At 42.5% G+C, this 14420-nt stretch overlaps 2 protein-coding genes across 2 annotated transcripts in view; one reads left to right on the top strand and one right to left on the bottom strand.

Annotated features, from left to right (window-relative positions):
- The window catches only part of bend5 (BEN domain containing 5), a 41074-nt gene extending 40350 nt beyond the window's left edge, over window positions 1–724 (bottom strand). The window contains exon 1 of the mRNA XM_055634588.1: window positions 642–724. The gene's annotated coding sequence lies outside the window, so the exon portion shown is untranslated. The remainder of the gene's footprint in view (window positions 1–641) is intronic.
- A 37-nt stretch (window positions 725–761) lies between these two features.
- Window positions 762–14420, top strand: part of rad21b (RAD21 cohesin complex component b) — a 54885-nt gene continuing 41226 nt past the window's right edge. The window contains exon 1 of the mRNA XM_055634586.1: window positions 762–905. The gene's annotated coding sequence lies outside the window, so the exon portion shown is untranslated. The remainder of the gene's footprint in view (window positions 906–14420) is intronic.

Raw genomic sequence — 14420 nt, 5'->3', positions numbered from 1 at the left:
TTGGAATTGGTGGAGAGGTGGAATATTGCGTTGGGGGACCAGTCCTCTCGTGTGATGCTGGGACCCAACGGGTCTAACTTAGTCTAGTATTTTATAAAAAATTGGAGTAACTCGGGCAGCATGCCTGGCGAACATGGATAAGCAGCTTTTCAGGTTGGGAGCCTTATAGAGACTGGGGGGGGGGGGGGGGGTTGATAGGCAGATGTTTGGAGAAAAAACAGTTGGCACCACTCCTGCCTCCTTTTTCTCACTCACTCTCAACCCCTCCCTCACTCTCACCATCCCCCCTCTTTCACGCTCACCCGCTCTTCCTTACTCACTCTCGCCCCCTCTTCCTCCCTCCCTCACCCACTCTCGCCCCTCTTCTGCACTCACTCCCACTCTTACTCACCCCCTCTGCCCCTCTTCCTTGCTCTCACTTTCCCTCTCCCACTCTTCCTCTCTCACTTGCCCCCTATCCCTCATTCACCCTCTGCTCCACTTCCTCACTCCCTCTGCTCTTTACGCACTCACTCCCCTTCTGCTCCTCTTCACTCACTCCCCCCCACTTGGCTCCTCTTCACTCATTCACTCCCCCTCTGCCCCTCTTCGCCCACTCATTCCCTCACTCCCCCTCTTCACCCACTCATTCAATCACTCACCCTGTGCTCCTCTTCCATCCCTCACTCTGCTCCCCTTCACTCACTCACTCTCGCCTCCTCTGGCGGGTTGAACCGTAAACATCCGCTCGGTTTGAATGTCTTTGGGCGGGAAGCGGCCGTGCCGCCGCCATCTTGTGAAGCGCCGCTGTGTTTGTGCGCTCCGAGCGGGCTCTCGGCTGGGCGGGCGGTCGGTCGGTCGGTCGGGCCGCGGAGGCGAAGTCAGCCGCACGCCGCGGGCTGCGGTTCGTGCTCATACTTTCAATCGTAAGTGACGGCGCAAGTATCCGAGCTGTAGTTCGCAGCTGCCGGCCGTTCGGGTTGTATTTATGGTCGATGTTCGCGGACGTCAGCGCTTGTGGGCAGGCCCGGCCCTGGGCCTCGGGGTCTGTTTGCAGCCTGGCTGCCAGGACTCGGCGTAAGCCGGGAGAGAAGCTGAACAAACCCACGGGAGAGGATCGCGCCTCTTTCAGCTCGGCCAGAATCCCGGCGAATGCGCGTAAAATGGCGACAGTGGACGAGCCGCGGCCCTTGTCCCGACCTCGAGTTACCAGAGTGCCCGCTCTTCCTTCTTCTGAGAGGCGGCCGGGCCCGGAAGAAAGTGGCCGCTGTTTCATTGCGGCCTGGCCTGTGTGTTAACTTATTTTAGACCTGTCCCCTCCACTCGATGCCGGTTGTTACCCAGGTCGGTGTGAACGCCCGCTCCATTTCACGCCCAGTTTTCCAATAATTGCGGCGCTGCCATCATATGCGCCGTGATGCCCACATTTTGCGCGGCTCGCAGGCTGCGTCTTTAACCCCAAGCCCTATCCAGGCCAGTTTCAGTTTTTAAACATTGTTCCTTGTGCTATTAACAAGACTGAACTAGTTAGCATCTGGGGATCTCTACTACGACCTCACGCCCACGAGGTTCCCATTCTCGCTTTAAATTATTTTCGACATGACAACGTTAAAAAAAAGATAATCTCTTGTCCTGATCTGTTACCCCATGGTAGCGCAGTTAAAGCAAACTCATGTAAAATTGCCAACTCCTTTTATGTAGGCAATGTCACGGAAGCACCTTTGTTCACGAAATGAGCAGGTAGCCAGCATGGAAATGTTTACATTTTTGCGTTGTTTACACTGACAGGATGGACATGATTTTCCGTAAGGCTTAAGTGAAAACCGTTTGTTTATGGTGTTAGTCTAAATTACTTTTGTCTTCTTAAAGTAGGTTGACTATACTATATACATCCTTGTATGGAAAATCTATTTATCAGGTCATCATAACCTTTAAACATGAAGGATTTGGTCAATAGCAGGATTTATAGACGAGAATATTTTCTCTCAAATTTATTGCTCAAAACAATTCAAATATGAATTGTACTATTCGTGTGGGGGAAAGGGGGTTGGTAAAAGTGCTGTTGGTCCAGAGGGATTGAAGAAGGCTTGCTTTTCATCATAGTTTGGTAAATTCTGAGCAAGCTAATGATGCCAATATCACACACTTCTGTAAATTTGGTAGAAGGTGTTTCGTGGGTGGGTGGTTGATCGATGGATTCTTTCCTTTACTTATCCAGGGGTTCAGTGTGTTCCCGATGCACACATGTAAGGTTATCAATACCATCCTGAACATTCCTTCTACAATTTGGATGGTCGTGGGTGAATGATTTCAAAAAGTTAACTGGAACATTGAATTTCTTCAGAGATTCTGTATGACTCCTTTCCAGGACAGATTAGCATTGTGCAGGTGCTTATGCTTTGTGTGTTGAAACGTTGACGTGATGAGTATTGTATAAGTGAGAAATCATTAGTATTTTTCTCATCGAAGTATTGGGTTTTAAAAAATGTTTATATCTTGGATTACTACTGCATTATGACTGGTTAAATAAATGGTTGTTGTGTAAACACTGGATACCTAAGGATGACTGTTTCTCATAGATAATTTAATGTGCACACAAATTAATGGCAAGACTTATCAGCATTTATGTACAGAAAAATATTGAGGTCCAATTCCATACCTTCTTAAAAGTAGCAGACTAGTAGATAACACTTTGAGGCATTGAATGTAACTCAGGATGTCATGTTGCAGCTATACAAATCTTAATAAAGGCTGCATTTGTAAATATATGTGGAGTTCGAATTGCCCCATTACAGGAAGGATGTGGGGGCAATGGAGAGAGTATAGAAGAGGCTAGCTGGATTAGGGGGTATTAGTATAAAGAAGAGTTGATGGTAATCTTCTGCCCAGGAAGGAAATGTCAAAGACTAGAGGGAAGAGGGGAAAGTTTAAAGAAGATATGCAGGGCAAGTTTTTTTTTTCCACACAAGTGGAAGTAGACTTGAGAGTGGTGTTTAAGAAGCTTTTATGTAGGTACCTCAATATGGAGGTAAATGGATTGTGTGTAAACAAAAGGAATTGGTTTAATTTAACGATATGTTTCTCATAATTATGTTTTTGTCTAACTTTGTCAGTTACTTTGGGTGTTATTTACTTTACTTTAGACTTTAGAGATACAATGTGGAAACAGGTTCTTTTGTTCACTGAGTGCGCCGACCAGCGATCAACCCATACATTAGCACTATCTTACACACTGAGGGCGATTTACAGAAGCCAATTAACTTATAGACATGTACGTCTCTGGAGTGTGGTGTGAAACTGGAGCACCCAGAGAATATCCACGTGGTCAGGGAGAGAACGTCCAAACTTCGTACATTCAGCACCCATAGTCAGGATCGAACCCGGATCTCTGGAGCTGTAAGCACAACTTTACCGCTGCGCCACTGTGCCATCCTCTTTGTTTAAACTATCCTGAGATTGAAAGGAATGCTCAATTCATCAGTTTTTTTCTAAAAGGAAAATAATATTGTGTTAGGGGTGGCGCAGTCGCGCAGCGGTTGAGTTGCTGCTTCACAGCGCCAGAGACTCGAGTTCTATTCTGACTATTGGTGTTTTCTGTAGGAAATTTATACGTTCTTCCAGTGACCGCATGGATTTTCTCCAGGTGTTTGGATTTCCTCCCACATTCTAAAGATGTGCAGGTTTGTTGGTTAATTGGCTTCTGTAAATTGCCCCTAGTGTGTAGGATAGGGTGGTCAATGTGGACTTGGTGGGCCGAAAGGCCTGGTTCTACGCTATTACCTCTAAGCTCAACTAAACACATTTTTAAGTTAAGAACTAGACCAAATGCAGACCCGTTGAGTCTGTTCCTCCAGCCCCTGGTTGCGGTGGATGGGCTGGGGGCGGCATGCAGCGTCACACGCACTAACCACCCCCACACACACACAACCCCCCCCCCCCCCCCCCCCCCGGTGTATATTAATATTATTAAGAGAAGAAGGGGGGGGGTAGAGAGTGAGGGCAGAGGGGCAGAGAGAGAATGGGGAGAGACAGAGAGAGAGGGGGGTGGAGGGGAAAGAGGGGAGGGGAGGGGGTAGAGAGGGGAGAAGGGGGGGAGAGGAGGAGGGGGGGGGTTTAGGGGAGGGTGGGGAGAGAGGGGGGGGGGGTGAGAGAGAGAGAGAGTGTGTGTTAGGGCCGTCCAGCAGCCGTCGGCCTCAGCTCCATGGCCTCGCATCCTCGGCACATCCTCTCTGTACCCCTGGAGCCAGCCGGTTATCTCCGGGTCGTCACAGAGGACGGATTCCCGAATGCTTCAGACCTCGAGTACGGGAAGAGAGAGGGGGGGGCGAGGTGGAGTGGATGGGTGTGGTCCTGAATGAGCCAGCGAGGCATGGAGCGATCTGAGGACGGTGATAAGCAGCCGGGGGACCAGCCGATCGTGGCTTCCGCCTGCGTGACAGCCGGGCTGGGGTTGGGGGTAGCGGGGGGTTGTTGTTTCCGAACTGAACTTACTGTGGAATGAATGCATTAACGGAGCCATTCTGCTGCTGGATCCGAAGTTGCCCCTGCCGCTGATGGTAAAGTCTGAAAGCGGCTCCATCAGAGACTGTGAGGCCTCACATTCTCAGCGTTTCTGACACGCCGGCTCTGTCACGCTGGCTGTTCCCCCGCTGCTTTTTGAGTGAGGGGGGGGGGGGGGGGGGGGGATTTTATTTTTAAAAGGTGTACATAAAAATGTCCAAATGTTTTGAGGACTGCATGAGTGAATGTAAAAGTGAATTCGCTAGCGAAATGGGAAAAATCACGGAGTTTCAGCATGTGGTTTTGGCAGACCAAGGAATCAAAGGAATATAGATATGATATGATGATTACAAATATAAAGCACAGTATAGATTAATATGTTTAATATTAGTGCACAAACGTGATTCTGATGGCCCAGTTACATTACTGTATTGCATCATCTTCATCTGCTAAACGTCTTGTTTTTCTCATCACAGTTCTTATATCCCCAGAGTAGCTACTATGTTCAGTAAATAGAAGGGTAGTGAATAAATGCGCAAGTCAAAGTACCTTGTTCCTTTTCCTTTTTAGTGGTTCAATTTCGCTTACAGTACATCTGTTCTTTTCTAATCTGTGTTCTTGAGAACAGAAATTATTCAGTAAGTGGAATCATCAACAGAACACTCAGACTCGGGTCATATTCCAATTTATCTTAAAAATTCTGATTTGTGTTCGTGGTGCACAATCTTATTAATTAATGAAGTGCTGGTAAATCTTCTGATTATAAACTTATTTGTGTTGTGTAGGAGCTTGAGTGTATGCAAATTGAATATCACAGTGACTACTGATTCGGGTGACATTATTATTCTCACTTGGAATGCAATTACTGGTTAATTTGTCAATCGAAGCCAGTGACAGAACTTCTTTTGGAAACTAGGGTTGACTTTACAGTGTCTTTGTAGCTATTCCCCACTCAATACTTTCTGTTGCAATTATAATCAATTGGTGCCACTTTGAAATAAATATGCTTTTATCAGGTAAACCATATTATTAAATAGTCTCACTGGAATGTTTACTTGTAATGTTTTGTTTAAATAGACACTGTTTGCTGAATAATTTGATTGGATGTATTATCAGTGAACACACGGTATACTACAACTGTGTTTCAGAAATAATTAATTGGCTGTGCAATGCTTTGAGGTGTTACAAGGGGAGTTGAAAATGAACTATTCTTTCTAAACATATTCCCTTGCAGTAAATTAATGAACAAGGTAGCCAGCGTAGATTGAATAGAAATAGACCACAGTATTAAAATATTCTAACAGTTAAACAGAGAGAAATTGAAGTTGATCTGAATAGAAGTTGGTTGCATGCAAACTAATCAAACCATCCACATTCAAGATTAATTTACATTTGAAATTTTCTGAAATTTCAAATTTTGTAGTAAGAAGTTGGTTCTCAAGAGCTTAATTTTAATTGCTTGTTATAATGAAAATTCAGAAGCAGAATATTACCATTAAAGGTAAATAATCATTGGATGGTGTTTATATTGTAAATATTTAGAACGTGCAGAACAAAAGTCGATGAGAAAGTACTTAATGTACTTCAACTTCAGCTTGCTATATTTCTGTCTTCATCTTGAATGTTTTCATTCATCGATTGATTGGAACCAAAGAAACACACAGTATTGAATTCTACCAGCAAAGGGCAAAATTGAAAGCAATTGATAGATTAGATTAGATTCCTTTTATTGTCATTCAGACCATTCGGTCTGAACGAAATTTCGTTTCCCTGCAGTTATACATATAATAAAAAATGACAAAAACACACAATCAACACAAATTTAACATCCACCACAGTGAGTTCACCAAACACCTCACTGTGATGGAAGGCAAAATCTTAAAGTCTCTGTCTCTTCCCTCTTTGTTCTCCCTCTGCGCCGAGGCGATCCAGGCTCCAGATGTTGTGACCCCACCGGGTGATGGTAAATCCCGCGGCTCAACTGTGCTCCGCGAACGGGCCGGTTCAAACTCCGCGGGTGGTCGTTGCTGCCGCCACAGCTCCGAGGCCGAGTCGGGTCTCCGCTGCCGTCGCCACAGTTCCGGGGCCGAGTCGGCTGCCTCCGTTGCCGCCGCCGCCACAGCTCTGAGGCCGAGTCGGGTCTCCGCTGCTGCCGCCGCCACAGCTCCAGGGCCGAGTCGGGTCTCTGCTGCCGCCGCCGCTGCCACCACCGGGGCCGAGTCGGGTCTCCGGTCGGGTCTCTGCTGCTGCTGCTGCCACCGCCACACCTCCGGGGCCGAGTCGGGTCTCTGCTGCCGCCGCCGCCGCCAAAGCTCCGGGGCCGAGTCGGGTCTCCGCTGCCGCCGCTGCCGCCGCCTACAGCTCCGGGGCCGAGTCGGGTCTCCGCCGCCGCTACAGCCCCGGGGCCAAGTCGGGTCTCCGCTGCCGCCGCTACAGCCCCGGGGCCAAGTCGGGTCTCCGCTGCTGCCGCTACAGCTCCGGGGCTGAGTCGGGTCTCCGCTGCCGCTGCTACAGCCCCGGGGCCAAGTCGGGTCTCCGCTGCCGCCGCTACAGCTCCGGGGCCGAGTCCGCTCCGCTGCCGCCGCCACTACAGCTCCGGGGCCAAGTCGGGTCTCCGCTACCGCCGCCACTACAGCTCCGGGGCCAAGTCGGGTCTCCGCTGCCGCCGATACAGCTCCGGGGCCGAGTCGGGTCTCCGCTGCCGCCGCCACTACAGCTCCGGGGCCGAGTCGGGTCTCCGCTGCCGCTACAGCTCCGGGGCCGAGTCTGGTCTCCGCTGCCGCTACAGCTCAGGGGCCGAGTCGGGTCTCCGCTGCCGCCACTACAGCTCCGGGGCTGAGTCGGGGCTCCGCTGCCGCTGCTGCTGCCGCCGCCACAGCTCCGACGCCGTCAGCTCCGCCATTAGGCCTTGGCGCAGTCGGAGACAGGGACGGGGAACACGACAGAAAAAAAAGTCGCATCCCCCGAAGGAAGAGACCAAAACATGTTTCTCCCACCCCACCCACACACATACACAACTTAATAAAACAAAATTAACTAAAACATGACAAAGGAACAAAAAGAAAGAAAAAAACAGACGGATGATAGACGATAGAAACAAATTGACTAGTATTATGAGGATATGTAACAAAGATTATTATAATAAAATATTAAACGATAATAAAAATAATATAATTGAATGTGTTAAATAATATTATCAGGAATGGATCAATGAATATAAACTACCCTCAGTATTTTGAAGACAATGATACAACTGTAAGGGATATGAATGATGTGGTTAATGGGTTTAACAATTTTTTTGTAAGTGTGGGACCAAAACTGGCAGAAGAAATCGATAATCCACAGTCAAAAGAAAGAGAGGGGAAGGTTGTGGATTTGTTAGACAGCAACCCAAACTCAATGTTTTTGAAAGCAGCTGATGAAAAGGAGATTATTGACATTGTTAGTAATTGTAAGAATAAAAGGTCTACAGCCTGGAATGACATTGATATGGCTTTAATCAAGGTAGTCATTGGTGTAATTGTAAAACCCTTAACTTATATTTGCAATTTATCTTTCAAAACTGGAGTATTTCCATGTAAAATGAAAACTGCCAAAGTCATCCCACTATACCACGCTGGAGACAGAAATCAATTTACAAATTACAGGCGTTACTCTCTCAGTTCTCAAAAATATTAGAAAAACTATGTAAGTAGATTAGATAACTTTATCGAGAAGCACGAATTGCTAGTTGATAGTCAATATGGATTCAGGTCAAACAGATCGCCATCCATGGCGTTAATGGAGTTAATTGAAGACATTACCAGTTCTATAGATAACAAGAAATATGCAGTGGGTGTATTTATAGATTTGAAAAAAGCATTCAATACAATTGATCATCATTTGCTAATCAAAAAACTGGAAAAGTATGGAATCAGAGGGGTTGTACTAGAGTGGATGAGAAGCTACATAAGTAAAAGATGTCAGTTTATGCAAATGGGGGACTGCAAATCAACATGCTTAGAAATAACTTGTGGAGTCCCACAGGGGTCGGTTTTGGGCCCCAAATTATTTATTTTGTATATTAATGATACATGTAGGGTGTCAAACCTCTTGAAATTTGTGTTATTTGCAGATGACACTAATATTTTCTGTGATGGGGACAATTTGCAGCAGCTTTTGGAGATGGTCACAGCAGAAATTAGTAAACTAAAAACATGGTTTGATTTGAATAAATTATCATTAAATTTAAACAAAACCAAACTTATGCTGTTTGGAAAACGCAAAATAAATACACAAGTAAAAGTAATGATAAATAATGTTGAAATAGAAAGAGTGTATGAAAATACATTTCTGGGTGTGATTCTTGATCACAAAATCTGCTGGAAACCCCATATAAAACATGTGAGAGCAAAAGTAGCACGGAGTATTGGAGTGATGGGGAAAGCGAGGCATCTTTTGAATGAGAGAGCACTGTATATTCTGTACAGCTCACTTGTGTTACCGTATTTAAATCACTGTGTGGAAGTATGGGGCAACACCTAAACCACCTTACAATCACAAAGCACACTACAAAAAAAGAGCTATTCGTATAGTAAACAATGTAGGATATCATGAACACACTAATATACTGTATTTACAATTACACACAAAGATTAAGGATCTGGTAGAATTTAAGACTGCACAAATAATTTATAAAGCAAAAAATAAACTGCTACCTGTAAACATACAAAAACTGTTCAAAGACAGAGAGGGGGGTTATAACTTTAGAGGGAAACTAAACTTGAAACAGCATTATGCTCGGACCAATTTAAAAAGTATGTGTATTTCCATTTGTGGGGTGGTTTTGTGGAATGGTCTTGACGAAACGATTAAACAAAGTATGAATATAATACAATTTAAAAAAATGTACAAAAGATATATCTTTGAAAAGTACAGTAATGAGGAAGGAGAATGTAAATCTCACAGATGTTAATGGTGCTTGTTCTTTTTGTTCTTTTTTATTCTTTTTTTCTTAATAGCTTGATTGGAGTAGTTTTATTTGAATTGTCTGTTTATTTTATTGAATTTTGCATTTGTTAATGGTGAAGAATGGGGGTAGGACTTGAGAAGCATAGGCTTCTTCCTATTCCTTTTCGAACGAGTCTAATGTGTATTATGTTGAAATTGGTTTTTGATTTTTTAATTTATGTATGTACATATATGTTATGTATATGTGTATATGTATGTATATATGTACATGTATGTGTGTATGTATTTATGTATATATGTATATATAATTTTCCTTTTATTTATTCATTTTCATCTTTTCTTTTCTTTTTTTTAATCGTTTGAAATAAAAGATATCATAAGCATAAGTATTAGAGAATAAATGAGGAAGATAAGTTTCAACCAAACACCTGGAGCTCAATGAAAGGATAGTAGATGCAGAAACACCTGTCAGGTTTATATGAAATACTTGGATGTTCACTTGAAATGCCACGACCTTGTGCTGGAAAATGGTTTTAGGCTGGGTGGCTCTTTTTATGGTCAGTGATGGACCAAATGGCCTTGTGAGTTGTTAATTTTCAGCGTATTATCTTAATATCTGATTACTCAAATCATATGACGCACTCAGTGGACCAGCTTGCTGAGGGTGAAAAAACCAAAGTGTAGTGCAATTGCTTCTTCGTTGTGATAGCTCGATGACATGCTTTGTATTTCTCGAACATGATTTCCATTGTATAATGCGAGATGTGTATTTTATCATCGATAGTTTTGTAACTCACAGTGGCTGTCCGTATGAATCTTCGGCATCCTATTCATTATTATTTTGTGCCTGTTGTCCAGTCAATCAACCTGGCTGTTTCCTAGTGGTTTTTCAGGGATAAATATTAGATTTTTAATTGTTCCAGTACAATGTATTGGAAAAGAGGTAACAATGAATGAAATTCCCCAGTACCCTACTCTCTTGCCTTTTCCTTTGGATTCGAAGCAATATCAAATTTGAAGTAAAGTAAATTATTTTTCAATTACTTTGCACAGTTTTGTGGCCAATAGAGAAGCAACAGTGCGCACCAGTGACCTTAAAGAATGTTGCCACAATAATTTTCCAGCACGAATGGTGGAAACCAGTGAACTGATGAGAAATCCAGACTTTTAAGAACTTTCTAACTGAAAAAACACCCTTAAACTCTTCTCTCAACATTGTTCCATTGCACTCTTCCATGTCGACAACACTTGCTCCCTTTTTCACGCAGCCACTGCGGATGCAACACCTTCCCTATTACATCTTGCCACCCACCATCTCGTGAAATGGCGATTCACCTGGACTACTTTCAGTTTAGCGTATTGCATTTGCTCCTCAGCACGTGCTCTACATTAGAAAAAACAACTGCGAATTAAATTACCATTGTATGTCATGTTTTATGTCAACCAGCATTTGATTAGACCGCTTTTGAATCACTATATTTCTTTTTTCTCCATTTAATGAGAAAAATATTAATGAGATATTACAGGAAATAACAGGGAATAGCTATAATTATCAGTTACATCATGAAAAATTGTGACCACTGCTGAGATTAAGATTGAGGTCCTGTATTATAGATTTCAAACTGATTAAAGGTTTTGAGGTTAAAGAATGCATGAGCTGTACTGATTGGGAGCAAATATTTAGGATTATTACTAACACTTGGAAGATACTGAGACAGATCCACAAGTTAGCAACTGCCTTTTCCGCATCTGCTGTTTCTTCCAGTATAGAACGCCAATACAGCAGCATGTGCTTTCTACCTTCTGGTGAGCATGTCTTTGGCAGATTCAGACTGTGGTTGTGAAAGTTTGTGAACATCTTTGACACAAACATTAGGAACCGCATCAAATCTGTTAAATATTTTTCAATAGCTAAGTTTAATGCAAAATGGAAGTCTATTTCCTTGTTGCAGCTAATTTACCCCTTTCATTTTAATGGCACTGCTCTACTTGCCCAGGATTTTAAGTGAACCGATTAATAGGTTTAAGAGTTGGAAAATCTGAAGCTGTGTCGGTTGAATAACAAAATGCAGATCCATGTTGGTGGAAGATCGGCCTGAGTTTTTCCACGTTTTGCAGTATGGCCATTAAGGTATAAAATATGATCATAAAAAAAAGAATATTTTTAAAGAAAGAATATGGATTAGCGAGATAATAAAATTGGATTGAATATATTGCTGCTATGAAGAGCTAGTGCATTATTTCTTTGGCCACTCAAGAAACAGCAGATGTTAGAATTGTGAGCAAAATCAAAGAGCTGCAACCAGCATCTATGGAGGGTATGCGCAAGACGGTGTTGTTGGTAGAGAGTCTGAAGAAGGGTACTGACCCAAAGTGTCTCCTGTCCATGTCCTCCACAGATGCTGCCTGATACGCTGAATTCTATTAGCACTTTGTTTTTTGCATTAATTACTTGGATGTCTTTAATTGGTTGTAATTTCAATTTCAATATGCTAATTGATCATTTTGAATTTGATCACTTGCTTTATGTATGTGGGACTGAGTTACTTGTTTACAAATAATTCCATACAATTGAAAGAATCCTGCTTGATTTCTATATCTCTGTGATCATTATTCAGGATGGACACAAATCATTATTCAGAAAATTTGTTAAGAGGTATTGATTTAAAATAATAATTTCACATCGATTATGGGTAAAAAGGATGACATCACTAAATTCCTAATTGACAATACTAGTGGGTTCCAAATTAATTGTCACGTACAAATATAAGAATCACAGTGCCCTCCATAATGTTTGGGACAAAGACCCATCATTTATTTATTTGCCTCTACTCCTCAATTTGATTTTTGTAATAGAAAAAATTGCATGTGGTTAACGTGCACATTGTCAGATTTTAATAAAGGCCATTTTTATACATTTTGGTTTCAACATGTAGAAATAACAACAGTGTTTATAGTCATCCCCATTTCAGGGCACCATAATGTTTGGGACACAGCAATGTCATGTAAATGAAAGTAGTCATGTTTAGTATTTTGTTGCATATCCTTTGCATGCAATGACTGCTTGAAGTCTGCGATTCATGGACATCAACAGTTGCTGGGCATCTTCTCTGGTGATGCTCTGCCATGCCTGTATTGCAGCCATCTTTAGCTTATGCTTGTTTTGGAGGCTAGCACCCTTCAGTTTTCTCTTCAGCATATAGAAGGCATGCTCAATTGACTTGGCTACTCAAGAATTGGCCTTTTTTTTGTTGTTTTAAAAACCTCCTTTGTCACTTTAGCAGTATGGTTGCGATCATTGTCTTGCTGTAGAATGAATCGCTGGCCATTGAGTTTTGAGGCATATGTTTGAACGGGCAGATATGATGTGTCTATACACTTCAGAATTAATTATGCTACTACCATCAGCAGTTGTATCAATAAAGATAAGTGAGCCAGTATCTTCAGCGGCCATACATGCCCAGGACATAACACTCCCGCCACCATGTTTCACAGATGAGGTGGTATGCTTTGGATCTTGCGCAGTTCCTTCTCTCCTCCATACCTTGCTCTTGTCATCACTCTGATATGTTAAATCTTCTTCTCATCTGTCCACAAGACCTTTTCCAGAATGTGGTTGCTCTTTTAGGTACTTCTTGGCAAACTAACCAAGCCATCCTATTTTTTTGGTGAACCAGTGGTTTGTATCTTGCAGTGTAGCCTCTGTATTTCTGTTCATGAAGTCTTCTGCGGGCAGTGGTCATTGACAAATAAACACCTGACTCCTGAAGAGTGTTTCTGATCTGTCGGACAGGTGTTTGGGGATTTTTCTTTATTATAGAGAGAATTCTTCTGTCATCAGCTGTGAATGTCATCAACTTGGCCTGCCAGTCCCTTTGCGATTAGTAAGCTCACCAGTGCTCTCTGGCACAACTTTGGTCCTCATGTTGATAAACAGCAATAAAAGTTTCCAAAGTTGATGGAAAGACTGGAGGAAAGACTAGGTGCTGAGAGCTCTCTTACACCTGCATTAAGGAGGCAATTAAACACACCTGAGCAATTACAAACGCCTGTGAAGCCTTTGTCCCAAACATTATGGTGCCCTGAAATGGGGGTACTGTGTATAAACACTGCTGTCATTTCTACACGGTGAAACCAAAATGTATAAAAATGGCATTTAATAAAATCTGACAATGTGCAATTTCACCACGTGATTTAAAAAAAAAATGTCTTCAAAGTATGGTGTTCTTAAAACCTACCCCCCCCCCAAACTCAATGAATTCCCATCCTGGCTAAATTGCCAACTTATTTTTCATATATGTATCATATATATAGTCATCATTCTGACAAGCCTATTATTTCTTCTGCAATACTGTATGAATGTAATTAGGAGGTTTGCAGTAACACGGGGTGGCATCTTGAATTAAGTAATTTGTAATAGATTTGGGTTATGCTGGCATGACACTTGCAGATATTTTTATTTCATATACTTCTGTATGCAAAAGGTACTTCCAACAGTATTGTTGTTGTTCAACGTATAAATTGTGCTCTTGTCATTCTGGATATTCCTATCACAACAACACTGTTTTTAATATCCTATTTGATTTTTTTCATGCTCTATCACTTGAGCTAAGATAATTCATGGATAAACTTTACTTCTTAAATGTTTACTTTTGTTATTTATCCAAATATTATTAACTCTTAATATCCTGCTTAAATCCTCTAAGAATAGAAGAAATAACCTCAACCCATTTGTCTTTAAAACATTTCTGTTATGGCACCACCCCACCAAAATTTCCCAACAGTTCCAACTGTGTATTAGTTTAATTTAATTTATTGTTACATGTACTGATGTACAGTGAAAAGCTTTTGTTGCGCGCTAACCAGTCAGCGGAAAAACAGTACACAATTACATTAGTCATCCACAGTGTACAGATACACGATAAAGGGAATAACGTGAATAATGTTTAGTACAAGATAAAGTCCAGTAAAGTCGGATCAAAGTTAGTCCG

This window comes from Leucoraja erinacea, chromosome 4, assembly GCF_028641065.1.
Source record: "Leucoraja erinacea ecotype New England chromosome 4, Leri_hhj_1, whole genome shotgun sequence".
Lineage (NCBI taxonomy): Eukaryota > Metazoa > Chordata > Chondrichthyes > Rajiformes > Rajidae > Leucoraja > Leucoraja erinaceus.
Note: the sequence above shows the minus strand (reverse complement) of the source record. Positions and strands in the feature narration are given on the sequence as shown.